The sequence below is a fragment of the Dermochelys coriacea genome, chromosome 1, assembly GCF_009764565.3.
Source record: "Dermochelys coriacea isolate rDerCor1 chromosome 1, rDerCor1.pri.v4, whole genome shotgun sequence".
Lineage (NCBI taxonomy): Eukaryota > Metazoa > Chordata > Testudines > Dermochelyidae > Dermochelys > Dermochelys coriacea.
The window spans coordinates 302,466,819-302,487,169 of record NC_050068.2 but is presented as its reverse complement, the minus strand read 5'-3'; the positions used below and the strand labels follow the sequence as shown (position 1 = coordinate 302,487,169).

The following is a 20,351-nucleotide window of genomic DNA, read 5'->3' as shown; positions in this document are numbered from 1 at the left end:
ACTCCTTTTCTTTTTGCGAATACAGACTAAGACGGCTGCTACACTGAAACGATGTCAAAGTTGTTTCTGAGGCTGTGGATGGCATTGTGTTTTGCACGGCTGAGGGGCTAGTGATGCTGCTTTTTCACAATTTCAGCCCGTGCATAGCGGCAGAAGCACTCTATGTAGAAGTCCAGTCTGTTGTTCCGACCTTCAGGAGGAGTTCACCCAGAATGCTTCTTTTTGTAGTCTTGGTAGGAAGGTGTCTGTGGGTAGTATGTTTTTCAGAGGTGTGTTGGAAATATTCCTTGAGTTGGAGACGTTGAAAATAGGATTCTAGGTCACCCCAGAACTGTGTCATGTTCGTTGGGGTGGAGGGGCAGAAGGAGAGGCCCCGAGATAGGACAGATTCTTCTGCTGGGCTAAGCGTATAGCTGGATAGATTAACAATATTGCTGGGTGGGTTAAGGGAACCACTGTTTTGGCCCCTTGTGGCATGTAGTAGTTTAGATAGTTTAGTGTCCTTTCTCTTTTGTAGAGAAGCAAAGTGTGTGTTGTCTAGTTTTTGTAAAGTCCAGCCAGGAGGAAGGTTGTGTGGAAGGTGTGTTTTTTTTTTTTTTTTTTTTTTTTCTTTTTAATGAGAGTATCCAGTTTTGAGAGCTCATTCTTAATCTTTCCCTGTTTGCTGTAGAGAATGTTGATCAGGTGGTTCCGCAGTTTCTTTGAAAGTGTGTGGCACAAGCTGTCAGCAATGTCTGTGTGGAGAAACCTTTTAAAAAAAGTTCTTTCATGCGGCCCTCATGGCTGCCAGCCGAGGTGGGAGGGGAGTGGGCAAGAGAGATTCACATGCCCCTCCCCACAATGTTGCTGCTCCTAGGACTCTCCTAGTGGTTGCACTCAGCAATGTGTCATTCATAAAACTTTTGAGGTCTGTGCCCTGGGGGCCATTCACCTCGGGCAGCTCAGCTCCCTGCAAGCGGTTCCCTATCCCTGCTGTTGCTGGCGCAGCCGTAGAGGAGAGACCCATGTAGCCATGCTGCTGGCTCTGTCTGCTGCAGGCACCATTGGCTGGGGGAGAGGGACAGAGAGTTACTATCACTAGTTGCTGGGCAGAGTCGGCCATGGAGGCAGCATCATTAGTTGCCGGGCAGAGTCAGCTGTTGCGGCATGAGGCCACGGGAGCGAGGGAAAAGGGTGGGAAACAGGCTGGGAGGTGGCGTGACTTGTGAGGCTCCAATGACAGCGGAAGGGGGCACGCTACCTCCGTCCCCCTCCCCGAGCGCTAACTCTGTGGCCAATGGGATAAGATAAGGTGAAGACTTTGACTCCCTCAGGGAACAGATGGCCAGGATCCCCTGGGGGACTAACATGAAAGGGAAGGGAGTCCAGGAGAGCTGGCTGTATTTCAAGGAATCCCTGTTGAGGTTACAGGGACAAACCATCCCGATGAGTCGAAAGAATAGTAAATATGGCAGGCGACCAGCTTGGCTTAATGGTGAAATCCTAGCGGATCTTAAACATAAAAAAGAAGCTTACAAAAAGTGGAAGGTTGGACATATGACCAGGGAAGAGTATAAAAATATTGCTCGGGCATGTAGGAAAGATATCAGGAGGGCCAAATCGCACCTGGAGCTGCAGCTAGCAAGAGATGTCAAGAGTAACAAGAAGGGTTTCTTCAGGTATGTTGGCAACAAGAAGAAAGCCAAGGAAAGTGTGGGCCCCTTACTGAATGAGGGAGGCAAGCTAGTGACAGAGGATGTGGAAAAAGCTAATGTACTCAATGCTTTTTTTGCCTCTGTTTTCACTAACAAGGTCAGCTCCCAGACTGCTGTGCTGGGCAACACAAAATGGGGAAGAGATGGCCAGCCCTCTGTAGAGATAGAGGTGGTTAGGGACTATTTAGAAAAGCTGGACGTGCACAAGTCCTTGGGGCCGGACGAATTGCATCCGAGAGTGCTGAAGGAATTGGCGGCTGTGATTGCAGAGCCCTTGGCCATTATCTTTGAAAACTCGTGGCGAACGGGGGAAGTCCCGGATGACTGGAAAAAGGCTAATGTAGTGCCCATCTTTAAAAAAGGGAAGAAGGAGGATCCTGGGAACTACAGGCCGGTCAGCCTCACCTCAGTCCCTGGAAAAATCATGGAGCAGGTCCTCAAAGAATCAATCCTGAAGCACTTAGAGGAGAGGAAAGTGATCAGGAACAGTCAGCATGGATTCACCATGGGAAGGTCATGCCTGACTAATCTAATCGCCTTTTATGATGAGATTACTGGTTCTGTGGATGAAGGGAAAGCAGTGGATGTATTGTTTCTTGACTTTAGCAAAGCTTTTGACACGGTCTCCCACAGCATTCTTGTCAGCAAGTTAAGGAAGTATGGGCTGGATGAATGCACTATAAGGTGGGTAGAAAGCTGGCTAGATTGTCGGGCTCAACGGGTAGTGATCAATGGCTCCATGTCTAGTTGGCAGCCGGTGTCAAGTGGAGTGCCCCAGGGGTCGGTCCTGGGGCCCGTTTTGTTCAATATCTTCATAAATGATCTGGAGGATGGTGTGGATTGCACTCTCAGCAAATTTGCGGATGATACTAAACTGGGAGGAGTGGTAGATACGCTGGAGGGGAGGGATAGGATACAGAAGGACCTAGACAAATTGGAGGATTGGGCCAAAAGAAATCTAATGAGGTTCAATAAGGATAAGTGCAGGGTCCTGCACTTAGGATGGAAGAATCCAATGCACCGCTACAGACTAGGGACCGAATGGCTCGGCAGCAGTTCTGCGGAAAAGGACCTAGGGGTGACAGTGGACGAGAAGCTGGATATGAGTCAGCAGTGTGCCCTTGTTGCCAAGAAGGCCAATGGCATTTTGGGTTGTATAAGTAGGGGCATAGCGAGCAGATCGAGGGACGTGATCGTTCCCCTCTATTCGACACTGGTGAGGCCTCATCTGGAGTACTGTGTCCAGTTTTGGGCCCCACACTACAGGAAGGATGTGGATAAATTGGAAAGAGTACAACGAAGGGCAACAAAAATGATTAGGGGTCTAGAGCACATGACTTATGAGGAGAGGCTGAGGGAGCTGGGATTGTTTAGTCTGCAGAAGAGAAGAATGAGGGGGGATTTGATAGCTGCTTTCAACTACCTGAAAGGGGGTTTCAAAGAGGATGGCTCTAGACTGTTCTCAATGGTAGCAGATGACAGAACGAGGAGTAATGGTCTCAAGTTGCAATGGGGGAGGTTTAGATTGGATATTAGGAAAAACTTTTTCACTAAGAGGGTGGTGAAACACTGGAATGCGTTACCTAGGGAGGTGGTAGAATCTCCTTCCTTAGAGGTTTTTAAGGTCAGGCTTGACAAAGCCCTGGCTGGGATGATTTAACTGGGACTTGGTCCTGCTTTGAGCAGGGGGTTGGACTAGATGACCTTCTGGGGTCCCTTCCAACCCTGATATTCTATGATTCTATGATTCTATGAAGATGAGAAGAAAGGAATTAGGTTCTTTCTAGCTGTTGGTGCTGCAGGTCTGTGTAATGAAATGGGACCCTTTATTTACTTTTTTACCCAGTGTCCCATATAATGTTGGTCGGTTATGTAGGAGAGGGCCATCTTACCAGGAGCACCAGAAGGCACTGAACCAGTTGGGAACATAATCCCAAACACACAGGGAGCGTTAGAACCACTCATTGCCCCATCTCATTGGGATAATAGCCATGCTACTCACCCCCTGCATCTGACCAGTGGGCAGACCATGACTGTGCCGCCTCCTCTGCCGCTTTTGTGCCCAAGGAGGCTCAGCCCAGCAAGGTCCTTCTGTCAGCAGAGCATGGAGTGTCTGAAAGTGGAGCATGAACTGCCTCATGGTAGGATGGTCTTGGTAAAGGTGCTTGGTGGTCACTGAGAGACCAGGTTTCTATTCTTGGCATTGCCTTTGCCGGTGATGTCTTGTGTGACCTTGGGCAAGGCCTCAGTTCCCCAGCTGTCCCAGGAATAGGGGGGTTGTGTGTGTGTCTCTCTCTCTCTCTCTCTCTCTCTCTCACACACACACACACACACACACACACACACGTTGCTTGTAAACAGCCTTACAGAGAGATGTCTCAACCTAAAAATAGGAAAATTGATGACGAACACGTCCAATTCCAAGATAAGTGGACTGTTGATTTTGTCATTGAGTACAGACTGCCTCATGCCTGATCTGCAAAGACAAACTTGCTGTTTTAAAAGACTACAGTATCAAACGACATTACACAACGAAATATGCACAGCAATATGATAAATATCAGGGAGAAGAGAGAGAAGATGGTCTTACAATTGAAAAAAGAATTAGCGAAGCAGCAGCAGCTTTTTCAGAAGGCAAGAAAAGAGAGTCCAGCAGTTTTGGCAAGTTAGGTCATGAGTGAAATGATTGCTAAGTGTGGGAAGCCATTTACTGATGGTGGATTTATTAAACAGTTCTTTATTAAAGTCGGTGAGATTGTATGTCCCAAAAGGCTGATATTGCTAAAAACATCTCTCCTATCTCCAAATACAAGTAGCAGAGTGTATTCTTGAGCTCTCTAAAGATACTGATGGGCAGCTCCTCGAGAAAAGCACAGCTTTCCATGCATATTCAATCTCAATTAATGAGTACCGATTTTGTTGACCGTGCGCAGTTTGCCATATTTGTGAGAGGCGTTGATGAAAATGTTACAGTAACTGAAGAATTGCTCAGTTTGTAAACAATGTGTGGTAGAACAATGGCCAGTAAAATTTTTCACTTCCTCAGAGAAGCACTGGAGCAATATGCTCTGCCATGGCACTTGTTAGCAGGCTTGACCCCTGACGGGGCCCCAGCAATCATTGGTCAAAAAGACGGATTGGTGGCATTAGTACAAAGAAAGATGGCTGAGCAAAATGATAAGCAACAAATATCATTACACTGCATCCTTCACCAACAAGCAGTGTGCAGTAAATCTTTGAAGTTTGACAATGTCATGTCAGTTTTTGTGAAATGTGTGAATTACATTTGCTCAAGGGGCTTGCAGCACAGACAGTTTTGTGCTTTCTTGGAAGAGATTGAATCTAAATGCATTGACTTGCTCTGCTTCACTGAGGTGTGCTGGCTAAGCAGGGGTTCTACTTTAAAGAGATTCTTTGAATTGAAAACAGAGGTGAAAAGATTCATGGAAGAAATTAAAATGCCTGTACCACAATTTGAAGATCACAAATGGATGACAAATCTTGCTTTCCTTGTTGACGTAACAAGAGATGAATATGCTAAACCTGAAGCTGCAAGGTCTAGGCCAGCTGGGGACAACAGTGTATGATGATGTGAGAGCATTCACAACTAAACTAAAATTGTGGAAAAATCAGATTTCTCGGGGGAATCTCACTCATTTCCAGTACGCAAGTCACTTGTGGAAGAGCTCAGCTCTGAAATACAGTTCAGTGGTTCTGAATACACTACTAAGCTTGACCTGCTTTTACAAGAATTTGATCAGCAGTTTGCAGATGTCAGAAAGCACAAAGAAAGCTTCGATATGTTTGCTAATCCATTTTCGGTTGATGTGGAAACAGCACCATGTGATTTTACAAATGGAACTAATTGATATGCAGTGCAATAGATCTTTAAAGATTAAATTCAGAGAAACCAAGGATGTCACCAAGTTCTTCAGACAGCTACCACCATCTTTCCCAAATCTGTGCAAAACCTTCAGAAAAATCATATCCTTGTTTGCCAATACTTACATTTTGTGAGAAACTTTTTTCCACAATGAATATAAACAAATCAAAATATTAAACACAACTATCTGATGCACACCTTGCAGCAATCCTGAAGGTTTTAACTGTTCAGTCACTAAGGCCAAACATCAACAAAGTGTCAGAACTGAAGCGTTGTCAGGTGTCTGGCAAACACTAAAAACTCTCTCTGGCAGGCTAATAATTGTATAAAGTTGTATGACGGTTTTAGTATTTCTAAGAAATTCCAAATAAAAAGTACAATATAAACTTTTTCTTTTCTGAACACCATTTTTAGTGACATTATTGGCCCGCTGGGAGGATTTGAGGACTGGCACTGGCCCTAAAGTAAATTGAGTTTGAGACCTCTAAATTAGACTTTGAATAAAAGAGGCTTTCAAAATAAGACAAGAAGAAACCTCACAGGGATTTTTCAGAATAAATTAGCAGAATGATCGATATGAGCGGCTTTGGAATTATCTTCGCTGCTCCAGCCTGCATCGAACATCTGTAATTCTTTAAAACTAAACAACGTAACTACTACAATCAGATTTTCAGTCTTTTAAGTTATTTTACTCAATTTTTAAATGTTCAATCATTTTGCATAATTTTATGTGGGTATTTAAAGAAATTTACAATATTTTGTTGGAGAAATAATTGTATACTGTATACATAGTATATACAGAAGTGAGAAATATCCAGCTCTGTTAAGCATTGTGCAGTATATGAACACTAATGAAAAAAATAAACTCTTCATATTCAAATTGTCTTTTAATGTTAAAACTATAACTAGCTACAGAATATTCCTTTGTTCTGAGCATAATTGGAATTTTTATTTGGGATGTTTGGTGAGGACCCTGGAATTCATGTGCAAGAGGTTTCAAATGGTTTCTGAAATACCTATATCTCCTAATTTGCCTTTGGTTCAGCAGTGGGTTTTCATCTTAAAAGGATAATTCAATATGTCAATTGGACATCATTGCATTATGAGATCATTCAGGACCTATTAAGCATAGTGACAGTTCAAATTAATGTCTGAAAACTATATTTCCCTACTAACTGATGTTGTTTTTAGAGGCTGTTTGGATTCTACCCCTCCCCCAAGTTTTGAAAACTTGGCAGGAACTGATGAGTCTTTAGTTTCTAAGCAATTGCTTCCTTTGTATTGAGGATAAATTTATCAAAATTTGAAAGTCAATTTTCTAAACGCTACAAGAACTAAATTAATTGATAATATATATATTTCCATGGGATACATACTAGGAATTATAATGATTAGATAAATTGAACAATGAAACCTTCCCGTTAATTAGTTATCAAACAGCTTCATTTCAATCATTGCAGAGTAAATATTCTTGGATGTGCAGATATGTTTATCTTTGTTTTTCAATTTGTTTATTGTGCCATCAGTGGAGGAAAATATAGTCAATTTGAATAGATAGGCATACACGTTAGAGGATCTAAAATATTTGGAAAATTGTGTGGTTCTAACAGTTATATATATTTCCACAAAAAAATGCACAATATTCTGCCATCTAAACCAAAGAGATCAAATACTTCTAACTGGCATCTCATGGATCTGTTGTTCTGATTCTTCAATATGAAGGAGAATATGGCATCTCCCATGTTATGAAGTAGGATAATGTATCCTTTGCTTTGTGAAAGTAGTGCTTGCCATCCATCTAACATATTTACAATTTACAAATGAAAAATAACAACGGCTCTTTGCTCTTGCCTTCCTTCTAATGTCAGAAACATAACTTCTGGACACTTCAATTCTCTTATGTGTTTTTCTGCAAAGTTAGTATCATACATTTCCCAAAGAATATTTATTACTAATTATTAGGCTTGAGCAAGGTACATTTATCCTTCAGTGTCAAGAAATGGATATGGCAACTGGCAAAGCATGCATCTTGCCATGAAAGTCAGTTTCAAATCAATATGGCAGCAAATACTGCTATGCAGAATGCACTGCGATTGCTATTGCAATCTCATAGTGCCCGCTAATGTTCAAGGATAAAATTAATAAGTCACAGTAAAGGAAATATTTAAAAAAAAATCAAAATCTGATACAATCGTATGACTTAAGAAACTAATCGGTAGAAACACTGAGTTCCATACTATGACAGTCAATTTGGCATCATTAGCAAATAATGTACAGTAATAATTTGTACCTTGATATCTTGTTGTGAGGTGCATGAAAAATATGTTTTAGTAACTTTATTCTGATTGTGTCTTTGGTCTTGTACATTCCTCAAGTTTATCCCATTGTAAAATGTTGATAAAAAATTAAAAAAACCCAAACTCCTTCATTTCAGAGGTTCTGGGAGGACTAGTTAATTTTTGTAAATGCTCTGAAAATGGAAAGTGCCATCTAACTTGCCATACCCTGTTAAAGAAGTATGGACTGAATGAATGGACTGTAAGGTGGATAGAAAGCGGCCTAGATCGTCAGGCTCAATGGGTAGTGATCAATGGTTCCATGTCTAGTTGGCAGTCAGTATCGAGTGGAGTTCCCCAAGGGTCAGTCCTGGGGCCGGTTTTGTTCAATATCTTCATTAATGATAGAGTATGGCATGGATTGCACCCTCAGCAAGTTTGCAGATGACACTAAACTGGGAGGAGTGGTAGATATGCTGGAGGGTAGGGATAGGATATAGAGGGACCTAGACAAATTAGAGGATTGTGCCAAAAGAAATCTGATGAGGTTCAACAAAGACAAGTGCAGAGTCCTGCACTTAGGACGGAAGAATCCCATGCACCGCTACAGACTCGGGACCGAAAGGCTTGGCAGCAGTTCTGCAGAAAAGGACCTAGGGGTTACAGTGGACGAGAAGCTGGATATGAGTCAACAGAGTGCCCTTGTCACCAAGAAGGCCAATGGCATTTTGGGCTGTATAAGTAGGGGTATTGCCAGCAGATCGATGGACGTGATCGTTCCCCTCTATTCAATGTTGGTGAGGCCTCATCTGGAGTACTGTGTCAAGTTTTGGGCACCACATTACAAGAAGGATGTGGACAAATTGGAAAGCGTCCAGCGGAGGGCAACAAAAATGATTAGGGGACTGGAACACGTGACTTATGAGGAGAGGCTGAGGGAACTGGGATTGTTTAGTCTGCAGAAGAGAAGAATGAGAGGGGGGATTTGATAACTGCTTTCAACTACCTGAAAGGGGGTTCCAAAGAGGATGGATCTAGACTGTTCTCAGTGGAAGCAGATGACAGAACGAGGAGTAATGTTCTCAAGTTGCAGAGGGGGAGGTTTAGCTTGGATATTAGGAAAAACTTTTTTAGGAGGGTGGTGAAGCACTGAATGTGTTACCTCGGGAGGTGGTGGAATCTCCTTCCTTAGAGGTTTTTAAGGTCAGGCTTGACAAAGCTTTAGCTGGGATGATTTAGTTTGGGGATTGGTCCTCCTTTGAGTAGGGGATTAGAGTAGATGACGTCCTGAGGTCCCTTCCAACTCTGATAGTCTATGATCATCTAACTTAAGCATCATTCATTGTTTTCTTCCTTTGGTACAATTTTTAAAATGAATGTAACAACATTTACTAAGTTATTAAATTATCATAAACATTGATCCCTGTAGGCCACTTGCACTAAAAAGCATTAAAAAGAGGCTGTTTAATGTTCTGAAATATTAATTGTCCATAAACCCAAGAGAATTCAGAAACTTCCCATTCCTCTCATGTTATGCAAAGATTTGCTCCTTGTTGCAAAATGTGCTGGAAAAGTCAGATTCGGAGATTTTCATGTTTTGAGATGGCAGTCTATCGTTTTCTTTTTAACAAGGATTATTGATGCTTCATGAATATTTACATATTTTTATTTAATCAAAGGTAAATGGGAAGTATTCACTATTTGGCTTTTGTTTTGGATTTGCCTAAATTTGTTCTCAGGAAAGTCTATGTCCAAATTTGGTTGTTACAAACTATGAAGATCACTATTTGCAAGTGTACAGTAGAACATACAAAGGCTTGTGCCTTAATTTGTGAACATTTCAGTTGCATGGAGCATACCATCATGGTTCACTGAGCCTTCTGCATTGTTCTGAAGCAGCCAAACAGAGCCTCTAGTTGGGACAGAGACAAAATGGTGGCTGATTGGCTGCTGTGGTCTCTGCTCATCTTCTTATCAAAATGGCCCAGGAGAAAGTGCACTGTCTGAGAGTCAAATTATGAGTGTAGTCAGTGGGAGTTTTGGTAATAGGACCAAGATTTCACCCCATGAGTTTTAGATTAGCCTCTTCTGCTGACTGGTGTTAAAGTGCACAGAACTATTATAGCCCTTATTATTGAGCAGGGCTTCATGCTCTTCCTTTAGGAAGAAGGCAAGTATCAGCTTCATTTTTTTTTTTTTTTTTTTTTTTTTTTTTTTTTACAGAAGGCATAACTGAGTGGTTACACAAGATCCTTTCTAAAAGAAGTAGGCTTAGAGCTCAGTTCTCTATGGATATGTCTACACTGCAATTGGACATCTGCAGCTGGCCTATGGCAACTCACTCTGGTTAAGGGGCTTGTAGTGCGGTAGTCACCTGCTGCAGACCAGAAAGGGTTAAAACCAGCCTGGGAAAGGGCTTCCCCTAAGGAGCGAGAAGTGAAGGCTGTTTGGAAAGGCAGCCGCAGCTGGGGCCATGCCCCAATTAGATTGGAGCTGGCCCTATAAAAGGCCAGTGAGCGAAGCTTAAGACACTCTCTCTAGCTTTTGAGGGGGAAGGACCTGACTGCCTGGGAACTGAGCAGGGACCTGGGGGAAAGGCAAGAGGGGCTGGGGAGCTCCAGCCTGACAACCCCCCAGGCTGCAGGGCCTTGTGTGGAAGCTAAACCAGGTTCTGGGGTAGCCCTGGGCTAGGCAGAGGCAGCAGATCCTACCCACCCCCCCTTGCCAAAGTTGAGTGGCCATCAGAGGCTGCAGTCGGCCCCAGTGAGTGGGGGTTAAATGATGAGTGGCAGTAGGCACTGGGGCAAAGTGGGATTAGGCGGTTGGCGGTTCCCTGGGGAGGGGAGACCCAGAGACTGAGGGGATATTGCTGGGGCAGAACCCCCAGACAAAGTGGCACCGGGGTCCGGAAGGGACACGGGGGCCAGCAGTGGCAACGACATTGGCCTGCAGAGGGTGCTCTGGAGGTAGAAAACTAGCTAATTCCCAGACAGCCAGCAGGAGGCACCCCAGGGGTGAGTCATGCATCATTACAGGGCTGTTTATGGTTTTCGCTGTTTATGGGGCTGTTTATGTGGTGTTGATGTTGGGCCTGAGACTGCAGCCTCAGCTCTGGGACCCTCCCACCTCAAAGGGTCTTAGAGCCCAGGCTCCAGCCGAAGTCTGAACAGCTATAAGGCAATTCAATAGCCCCTTAACCTGAGTCCCACAAGCCAGAGTCAGCTGGTGTGGGATTTGAATTGCGGTGTAGACATATCCTTATAGGGAACTCCTAAGTCTCATCAACTTAGGCACACTGCTGCAGCCAATTTGTGGGCAGCGAGACCTACTGGTTAGAGCCAAAGTCTGCAGTCATGAGACAGGAGTCAAGAATTGGCTGGGTCAGGATATTGGGAAGTCGGAGCCACAAGGCAGGAATCAGAATCAGGCTGGGTCAGGATATGGGGGGTCAGAGGCAGGAGACCAACTGGAGGTTGGAAACTGCAAGTCAAATGCCAGGAGTCAAGTCGGGTCAGGATGCCAAGAAATCAAGCTCGTGAAGCAGAAGCAGGAGCAGGAAGCCCAAGGCACACACAGTCAAAGAGCAGGGTGGAGCCCAGTTCTTTGGATAGCTTCCTGTTTCTGCTGCTCGTTTAAGCAGGGCCAGTGGCCCAATCAGCTGCTCTGGCATTCCAATTGGACCTCCAGGGAGAGCATCACACTGGGGTTGAGCTTCATGGGTCCCAGGTAAGCTATTGCCAGCAGGCTGCTAGGTGAGGGTTGGAACATGGCTGCTCCCTTGAACTTTGTGGAGCTGAGTTCAAGACCTGTGTATCAGAATCTGTCAAATCTATCTGCAAATCAGAACTTTTCCTGTAGTAGTTGGTCCACTGAGAATAACTGTCTGTTAAGGCTAATAGTGAGTAGCTGCCTCATTCATTGAGTACTGTCCATCATGTGTACTGAGTGAGGCTGGTTGGTAAAATGATATAGCTATAGCATAATGTTGTAGACCCATTAAAAGTAAAAGTTTTGTCTTTGTGAGATTAGACCATGGGTCGACAACCTATGGCACGCAAGGCACGCGAGCCAATTTTTAATTGCAATCTGCTGTCTGCTGGGGACAGCAGCATGCAATTAAAAATCCTGCCCGGCCCGGCCCACTCTCTTCCGCCCCTGCCCACCGCTCTCTCCTTGCAGGGCAGGTAAGCTTCCCCCTTCCCGGCTCTTCCCCCAGCGTGCTGGGTTCCTGTCCCTTCTCCTCTCCCTCCCTGCGGCCGATCAGCTGACGGCCCTTGCTACGGAGGGGAGAGGGAAAAATAGAGTCGCAGCGCTCTCACGTGCTCTGCTTTGGGGACGTTGGGGAAGGGGGTGGAATTGGCATATCCCCTCCAGCCCCCTCCCGTGAGCCACTCAGGGCAGGGGGCTGGGAGCACCCCCAAGACCCCAGCCCACACTCTGCCCTCACCCCTGCAACCCCCCACACCCTAGCTCTGTGCCCTGATCCCCGCACCCCCCCACAACATCAGCCCTGACTCTGGCACCCCCCCACATATACCCAGCCCCCTGCCTGTCTCCTGCACCCTCCTCACACGCTCAGAGCCCCCTGCCCTGACTCCTGCACCCCCCTTATCCCCACCCTGAGCACCAAACGGGAGCTCCTGCGCGCGCGCGCACACACCCAGCCCTCTGCCCTGACCCCCACACACCCCAGCCCTGACTCCGGCCCCCCCACATACCCAGCACCCCTCACCCCGTGCCCTGACTCTTGCACTTCCACATCCCCACCCCCACCTTGAGCAACAAACGGGAGCTCCTGCACACACACCCCGACATTCCCACCTGCATCCCTCGCACCAAATGGGAGCTGCCCAGGTAAGTGCTCTACACCCAAACCTCCTGCCCTAACCTAAGCCCCTCCCCCATTCTAGCTCTTGGCCAGACCCTGCATCCCAACCTGCTCCTTCACCCCCACTCTCATCTCAGTGCAGAGAGAGGAAGAGAATGGGCCAGAACCAGGGAGAAAGTAGGTACCTACTCTGTGTGGATGGGGCGGGATCCCAGATTGGCAGCGGACTGAGCGGGGCTGGCAGCTGGGACCCTGGCTGACAGGAGCTGGCGGACGGAACCCCAGACCGGTAGTGGGCTGAGCTGCTCAGCCCGCTGCCGGTTTGGAGTCCCGGCCGGCGGCCCCGCTCAGCCCGCTGCCGGTCTGGGGTTCTGACTGCCGGCCCCTTGCCAGCCGGGGTCCCGGCCGCAGGCTCTGCTCAGCCTGCTGCCGGACTAGGTGAACGGAACCCCAGGCTGGTAGCAGGCTGAGCGGGCCGGCGGTGTAAGATCAACATTTTAATTTAATTTTACATGAAGCTTCGTAAACATTTTGAAAACCTTGTTTACGTACAACAATAGTTTAATTTATATATAGACTTATAGAGAGAGACCTTCTAAAAAACGTTAAAATGTAGTATTGGCATGCGAAACCTTAAATTAAAGTGAATAAATGAAGACTTGGCACACAGCTTCTAAAAGATTGCGACCCCTGAATTAGGCCATGTTGAGTCCTTAAGGTGGCTGGTGACTTCTGTTTGCTGCACCAGTGAATGTTTATAATGTTCCATAGATGGACTTTAAGAATTCTGCTGAAACAATTTCAGGGCTAGCTGTACCTTGAACCCCTCTCTGGTGCCTCTGAATGCACCCCTTGTCAGGTGTTAGGCCTATTGCCTTAATCTGTCTTTGGGAGAATCATGGGATTCCATCTAAAAGAGACTTGGTCTCATGCTACAGTGCCCTCGGTACCATCTGTGATTTTCCAGCAGCACCAGACCTCCCTCTGGGAGCTGTGACCAGGAGTTAATATAGTGACCAGGCAGCTTTCTTTAAAAAAAAAAAAAAAAAAAAAAAAAGTGTTGTTCAGTCTTAGCAGTAAGAACACAGAAAAGCATTAGATAAAAACGATTTTAAAACAACTAAACAGTGTATGCTAATGACAATTTTACCTAAGGTTTACCATCCCCTGAAAGCTTAGGAAGGCCCAGCTGCTTCAGACCCACTCCGGAGGGCCTGCATGTGTTAGTCTGCCCCTTGTGAGTAGCTCATTGACAGCTGCTCTTGTCCTTTTTCCCCATCAACTTACTTTTTGACAGTATCAAGTCCTTTTGATCTGTCCACTCCCAGCATTGGCAAAACAGCTGTATAACTTTGGCTGGAACCAAAAAAGTTGCATCTTCACAGCTGGAAGCCCAGGTATTGTTTCTTAATCTTCTGACCCATTTACTAGGAGGTGTTTTATCTGAACCCATAGTGTTGTGTTCCTGCTTGTTTCCTAATAGCCCTGTTATTAAACTAAACTAACGCATGCAGTAAAATAACACCGTATTATTCAGTAAACATTCCCATAAGCCAGTCACACACAGTACTCATACATTAATACAGAGCAGTGTTCTTGAATTATTCTGTATCAGCATCATGCCCTGCACACTTGCCATTAGATAAATTGGTATGGTAGAAGAATAGTAGGGGAAAAACTATAGCAGAAAAAGATTAATAGGCCTCCTTTTGGAACTAGAAAACACTCCCATATGAAAACTTACGTAGAACTAATATATAGTGACAAAGTTCCGAACCTTTAATTGTGGGTCCCTCGTTTCCTGGTAGATCCAGGGGCCTCAGAAACTCACTAAGGTCCCAATGTGACCTTCCTTTCACAGTGTAGTGGCAAGAGTCACAGCCTATTGAGTTACTTTCGTCACAGGCCAGTATCGGAGATGGAAAGGGGAAATACCCCACAGTCTTTGTTGCTCCATAGAGCTCAGTAGGCACAGTTCGGGCTCCTGAATGGACCAAGTCTTGCTTCCCCTCTCAAGGGGATCTCTGTAGAGCAGTGGTTCCCAAACTTGTTCCGCCACTTGTGCAGGGAAAGCCCCTGGCGGGCCGGGACGGTTTGTTTACCTGCTGAGTCCACAGGTTTGGCTGATCGCGGCTCCCAGTGGTCGCGGTTCACTGCTCAAGGCCAATGTGAACCACTGGAAGCCGCGGCCAGTAGTTCCTCGGCCCGCCTATATATATAGGTTTTGTGTGCCTCAGATATGCACCTTCTCATAAAGGAGACAATATTGTTAAATCTGTATGCATGCACTTACACCAATGGTGGGCAACCTGTGGCCCGGGGGTGTCACGTGGCCCGTCAGGGTAATCCCCTGGTGGGCCGCCAGACAGTTTGTTTACATTTGCCTGGCCACCCGCAGCTTCCAGCGGCCACGGTTTGTCGTTCCCGGCCAATAGGAGCTGTGGGTGGCTGGGCAAATGTAAACAAACTGTCTGGCAGCCCACCAGCAGATTACCATGACAGGCCACAGGTTGCCCACCACTGACCTGCACAGTGCAAAATATTGAACATGTCTGTGGTCAGACTACATGATCATAGTTGTCCCTTGTGGCCTTAAAGCACGTATGAAAGATGATAAAAAAGGCACAAGGATGTAAAGAGGCCACACAATTTTTCTTTTAAGGTAAGTGGTTAACAATGAGCTTTATCTCATTCATTACACCTACTAGAATAGCAATTAACTAGTTTTGCAAGTTGGACCAGTCATACTTAAAACAGAAAACTTCTGTTTTCCACTTGATTTTATATTTCACAGTATGTAGCAAAACCAAGCTCACTTTCTTTTCTGTTTGTACTTTTGTATTTTGAAATCTTTCCCTATTTTCCTTGCAAATCACATAGATGTGGATGCTTCCACAGTGACATTGACGCACCCAAAATTATTTTTCTTCTGATAAACTGACCAAAAACCAGACATTTAACTGGTTTGTGGAGATAAGGTTGTAACCAATTATTTTAGTTTATTGTTCATTTATTGTATGATTATAATTAACGTAATGTCATATATAATTGTATGTTACACAGAGTTAAATTGTAGGATTATAGAAGTATAAAATTGATCATTAGTTAGATATCTAATACATGATTATTCTTTCTAGGTAAGTGGGGATGAAATGCAAGGCCTACAGGCAGAAAGATTTTAGCTTAGCAATACTAAGCCTTGGAGCTAAGAAATGTTTGACATAAGTAAGTGACCAAAGAATAACCCGATGCCTTAAGATTACGGGAAGAGATGTACCAATGGGTGATACTGTGGAAAAATTAACAGTAAAAGTAATTACAAGTTACCCGGTAATCACGTTTTTCTAACACATATCCTAACTGCAGAGTGCATCAAGTGCAGAAATGCTAATCAGGTATAGTCAGAATTACATTATAAAAGAGAGTACCCAGAATGGGAAAATTGAGCTCCCTATAGGAAACTCCATCAGGAACCATCCGTCTACTGATGATCAAACCATGAGAGACCCATCAGACCCTAACACTACTGTTAAGGATGTGAGTATATTTATATTTGTAACTTGTGCGTAGGTCTGTATAGAATTTCTATGTGCTTGGATATTCATAACTTTAATTGTAACTTTAATAAACTTGTAAAGGAGACTAAACCTTCTACTTGTGAATATATGTGGTCATCACTACCCTTGGTCCTTGTGTTCCTAGAGACTCTAAGGCTATGTCTACACTTGCAGAGTTTTTTTGCTGACAGGTTTTTGGTGACAGAAAAGTGCTGGTTTGTGTTCACAGGCAGAGCGTGTTTACATATGCAGCACTTGCATAGCAGATGAGAGGAGTGCACTGTGGTAGCTATCCCATTATGTACTGCTCCGGGATACAAAGCAAATCATTATTGTGGCAGGGGTGGATGTGTGTGTGTGATGGCCGCCGGAAGCAACCAGTCCTGAGGGAGGGGGAGACCCCGGTCTCAGTCCCCGCCTCCCTCCCGGGCTCTGCACAGCACATTCTGTCTGCCTACCTCTGTTTGTATTGCATGAGGCAGCCAGAGCATTCCACAATAATTATTTGTTTTGTGTCCTGGAGCAGTGACAGCACCGGCTGTCAGAAAGGAGCTAAAGAGGAGGGGCGCATAAGTGCAGGCAGGACTGCTGATTTTTAAAGAGTAGCCACTCCTGCTCTGCATTGTGGGACATCTCCAGAGAGCAATTAGACCTGTAAAATCAAGAGTCTTCACTGGCACATCAGCGCAAAAGAATCAGTGCAAAAAGACTCTCATTGGGGTGGTTTTATTTTTTTTTATTTTTATTGTTTAGTCTGCAGAAGAGAAGAATGAGGGGGGATTTGATAGCTGCTTTCAACTACCTGAAAGGGGGTTTCAAAGAGGATGGCTCTAGACTGTTCTCAATGGTAGCAGATGACAGAACGAGGAGTAATGGTCTCAAGTTGCAATGGGGGAGGTTTAGATTGGATATTAGGAAAAACTTTTTCACTAAGAGGGTGGTGAAACACTGGAATGCGTTACCTAGGGAGGTGGTAGAATCTCCTTCCTTAGAGGTTTTTAAGGTCAGGCTTGACAAAGCCCTAGCTGGGATGATTTAACTGGGACTTGGTCCTGCTTTGAGCAGGGGGTTGGACTAGATGACCTTCTGGGGTCCCTTCCAACCCTGATATTCTATGATTCTATGATTCTATAGGTTGTAGATCCTTTAGGATGCGTTGGAGAGGTTTTAGTTGGGGGCTGAAGGTGATGGCTAGTGGCGTTCTGTTATTTTCTTTGTTGAGCCTGTCCTGTAGTAGGTGACTTCTGGGTACTCTTCTGGCTCTGTCTGTCTGTTTCTTCACTTCAGCAGGTGGATATTGTAGGTGTTTGTCTCTGTCTGAGGGGTTGGAGCAAATGCGGTTATATCGTAGAGCTTGGCTGTAGACAATGGATCGTGTGGTATGATCTGGATGAAAGCTAGAGGCATGTAGGTAGGAATAGCGGTCAGTAGGTCGGTCATTGGCAGATAACTCTGAAACTATAGAAAATGATGGTTATCTTGAAGATGGATAGTGTTCAGAATCCTGTATGTTGAGGATGGATTCTCCTAAACAAAATAATTCAATGCAGTTATTTAATTATTATTACCATACCGCTTATTTAGTAGTACTCATTGCATTCACTGACACTATTTAAAGGTGAAATCATAAAAGAAAGATCTGGCTATTTCAGCTATTTATTTTTTATCACAACTGCATCTAAAATGATAGTACCATAGAGTAACAACTATATTTTTTGCTCAAACTTGAGAATTCAAGAATAATCCATAAGGAAGACAGGCAGTCCTTAGGAATAGGAAATAAAAAAGTTTATCAATCTGAAGATCCTGCATGTTGAGACATGTTCCTTTCATCATATTCAACACAGCTTTCTCCTGAGAAGGAATGCTTCTCATGATGTTGTTTTGTATAGGCAAGCAGGCCTTGCATTTCTTGGTTGCATTGTTTGCATTTTGCATGCATGCCTCTCTTACCCACAGGTAGAGGAACTTCATTAAAATATTCCCAAACTGGGTCTCTTTTATGGCATGCTGCCATTATAGGTTTTCCCTCCTAGTGAGAGAATGGTGTGTAGATCTCAAATCAATGAAGGCTACACTCAGAAAGACCTCAAGACTTCTGGAATATGCTGCTCAGACAGTTTCACTTTTGTTTCTACTGCTTGTCCCTCCCTTCTAACATTTATCTCCAGACTTCTCCTTGTCCTGATGTATTCTGCCCCCAACAATCTTCTGTTCATTGAATGTTTTGAAACTGCACTTTTAGAGAGAGGTAAGGGATTGACTCTGTGTACACAAATTTGCAGAGGGACAATAGGGTTGAGGTCTGTTATTTCTCACCTCTATATATTTATTTTATTGTAAAACATTTTTGCTGTTAACAAGCATGTTATCTCTGGAGAGACAAATCCACAGTTTGAGAACTGCAAAACTAAGCATCTCTGATGATATCTTCTAGACTGAGCACTGAGTCCCATTGGGTAGATTAACCTAAATCTATACAGAAGCCCCTGGAACCCCATAAGATTGGGTCCCTAATCCATGAACTCTTGGAATTCATTTACAAAACTTTTCTTAAACATTACATGAATATATTGTCTCATACTATAGAATCAGAATTTATAATTCCTATTCCATGATGAGACATTATAGCTCAAAGATGTATCTTAATTAAAACTATCTTTAGATAGGATTTTTTTTATTTAAATCAGATTTTTTTGATAAAATGCTTTTTGAGGAAAAACCTATTTTTTTATTTAAATTGATTTTTATCCATCCTTGAGTTCTCTTATAGCACCTGTTCCTAAAACTCCATATTCATTTTCACCTTGATTCACAAGTCTGAACCTAAAATTCTGTACTGTTTTACTTCCACTGTGAAAGTTATAGGTTGGCTCACATATACTCTTAGTTGCTCTCCATATACAACTAACATATACTCTTAGTTGCTCTGGCAAGGGCTTGATGTGAGATGCCCTGCTGCTACTATTTCTCCCATTCTGTTAATATCACAGGTCCTACAGAAAATCTGTCAGGACAGAACTCGAATCATCCTTATTGCTCCCAACTGGCCGAGACAGTTCTGGTTTATGGATCTGCTGAAACTCTCAGTTTGGCCACTTATTAAAAATCTACCCATTTCCAGACCTTCTAACACAAAACAAGGATACTTTTGAGCATCCCAGTCTGGAACTGCAGCTCAAAGCCTGGTATTTGGATAAGCATTGGACATAGAGTAATGTTCCAGAATGGTGCAATCTCAAAGGAGGAAAGTCTATTAGGAGATGTTATTCAGCAAGATGGAGGCGTTTCCTCTTAACTTGCATTGCTGAGCCCATCTTCAGAATCCTGCTGTGCTGAAATATTTATTTACCTTAAGTCTTTGAGTCTCTCTCTAGTTCTCTTCAGGTTCACTTAGTAGCAATTAGTGCTTTTCATTCTCCAGTGGGTAACTGCATGATCTCAACTCACCCTACTACAGCTACATTTTTAAAGGGGCTTTGTAGCACCTTTCCAGCATTAGTAAATTGAGGTCCTATTGGGGCATGAGCTTTCATTGTTTTGTTTCTCACTAAATCTCCCTTCAAAGCTCTAGCCACATGCTCTATGGCCTATCTGTTTATGAAAGTGGCCTTTCTCATTGCCATAACGTCAGCCAGGAAAGTCAGTGAGTTGGTGGTACTCATAGTGGACCTGCCATATACTACCTTCCATAAAGAGAAGGTCTTGCTATGGCACCACCCAAAGTTTATCCGTAAAGTAGTTTGAGTTTAATATGATGAATCAAACCATCCACTTGCCAATATTTTTTCCTAAATTGCATACCTCTGATGAAGAGAGGATGAGTCATTCTCTGGGCATCTGAAGGGCATTGGCTTTTTATCTGTGAAGAACAAGAATTATTAGGCACCTAAACTGTTAGTTTCTGTAACAGAGAGCTCAAGAGGTCAGGATATATCTGTGCGGAGACTTTCAAAATGTATATCTGGCTGTATTATCCTCTGCTACCAACCAGCTCACATCTCTCCCCTGCAGGAGGTGAGTGATTATTCCACCAGAGCACAGACAATCTCTGCTTCATCTCTGAGAGACTTATTGCTACTAGAGATATGTAGGGCAGCTACCTGGTGCTCC

At 44.2% G+C, this 20,351-nt stretch overlaps 1 protein-coding gene across 10 annotated transcripts in view; it reads left to right on the top strand.

Annotated features, from left to right (window-relative positions):
* IMMP2L (inner mitochondrial membrane peptidase subunit 2) overlaps positions 1 to 20,351 on the top strand; it is an 832,928-nt gene that overhangs the window by 11,638 nt on the left and 800,939 nt on the right. The gene's annotated exons all lie outside the window — the stretch shown is intronic.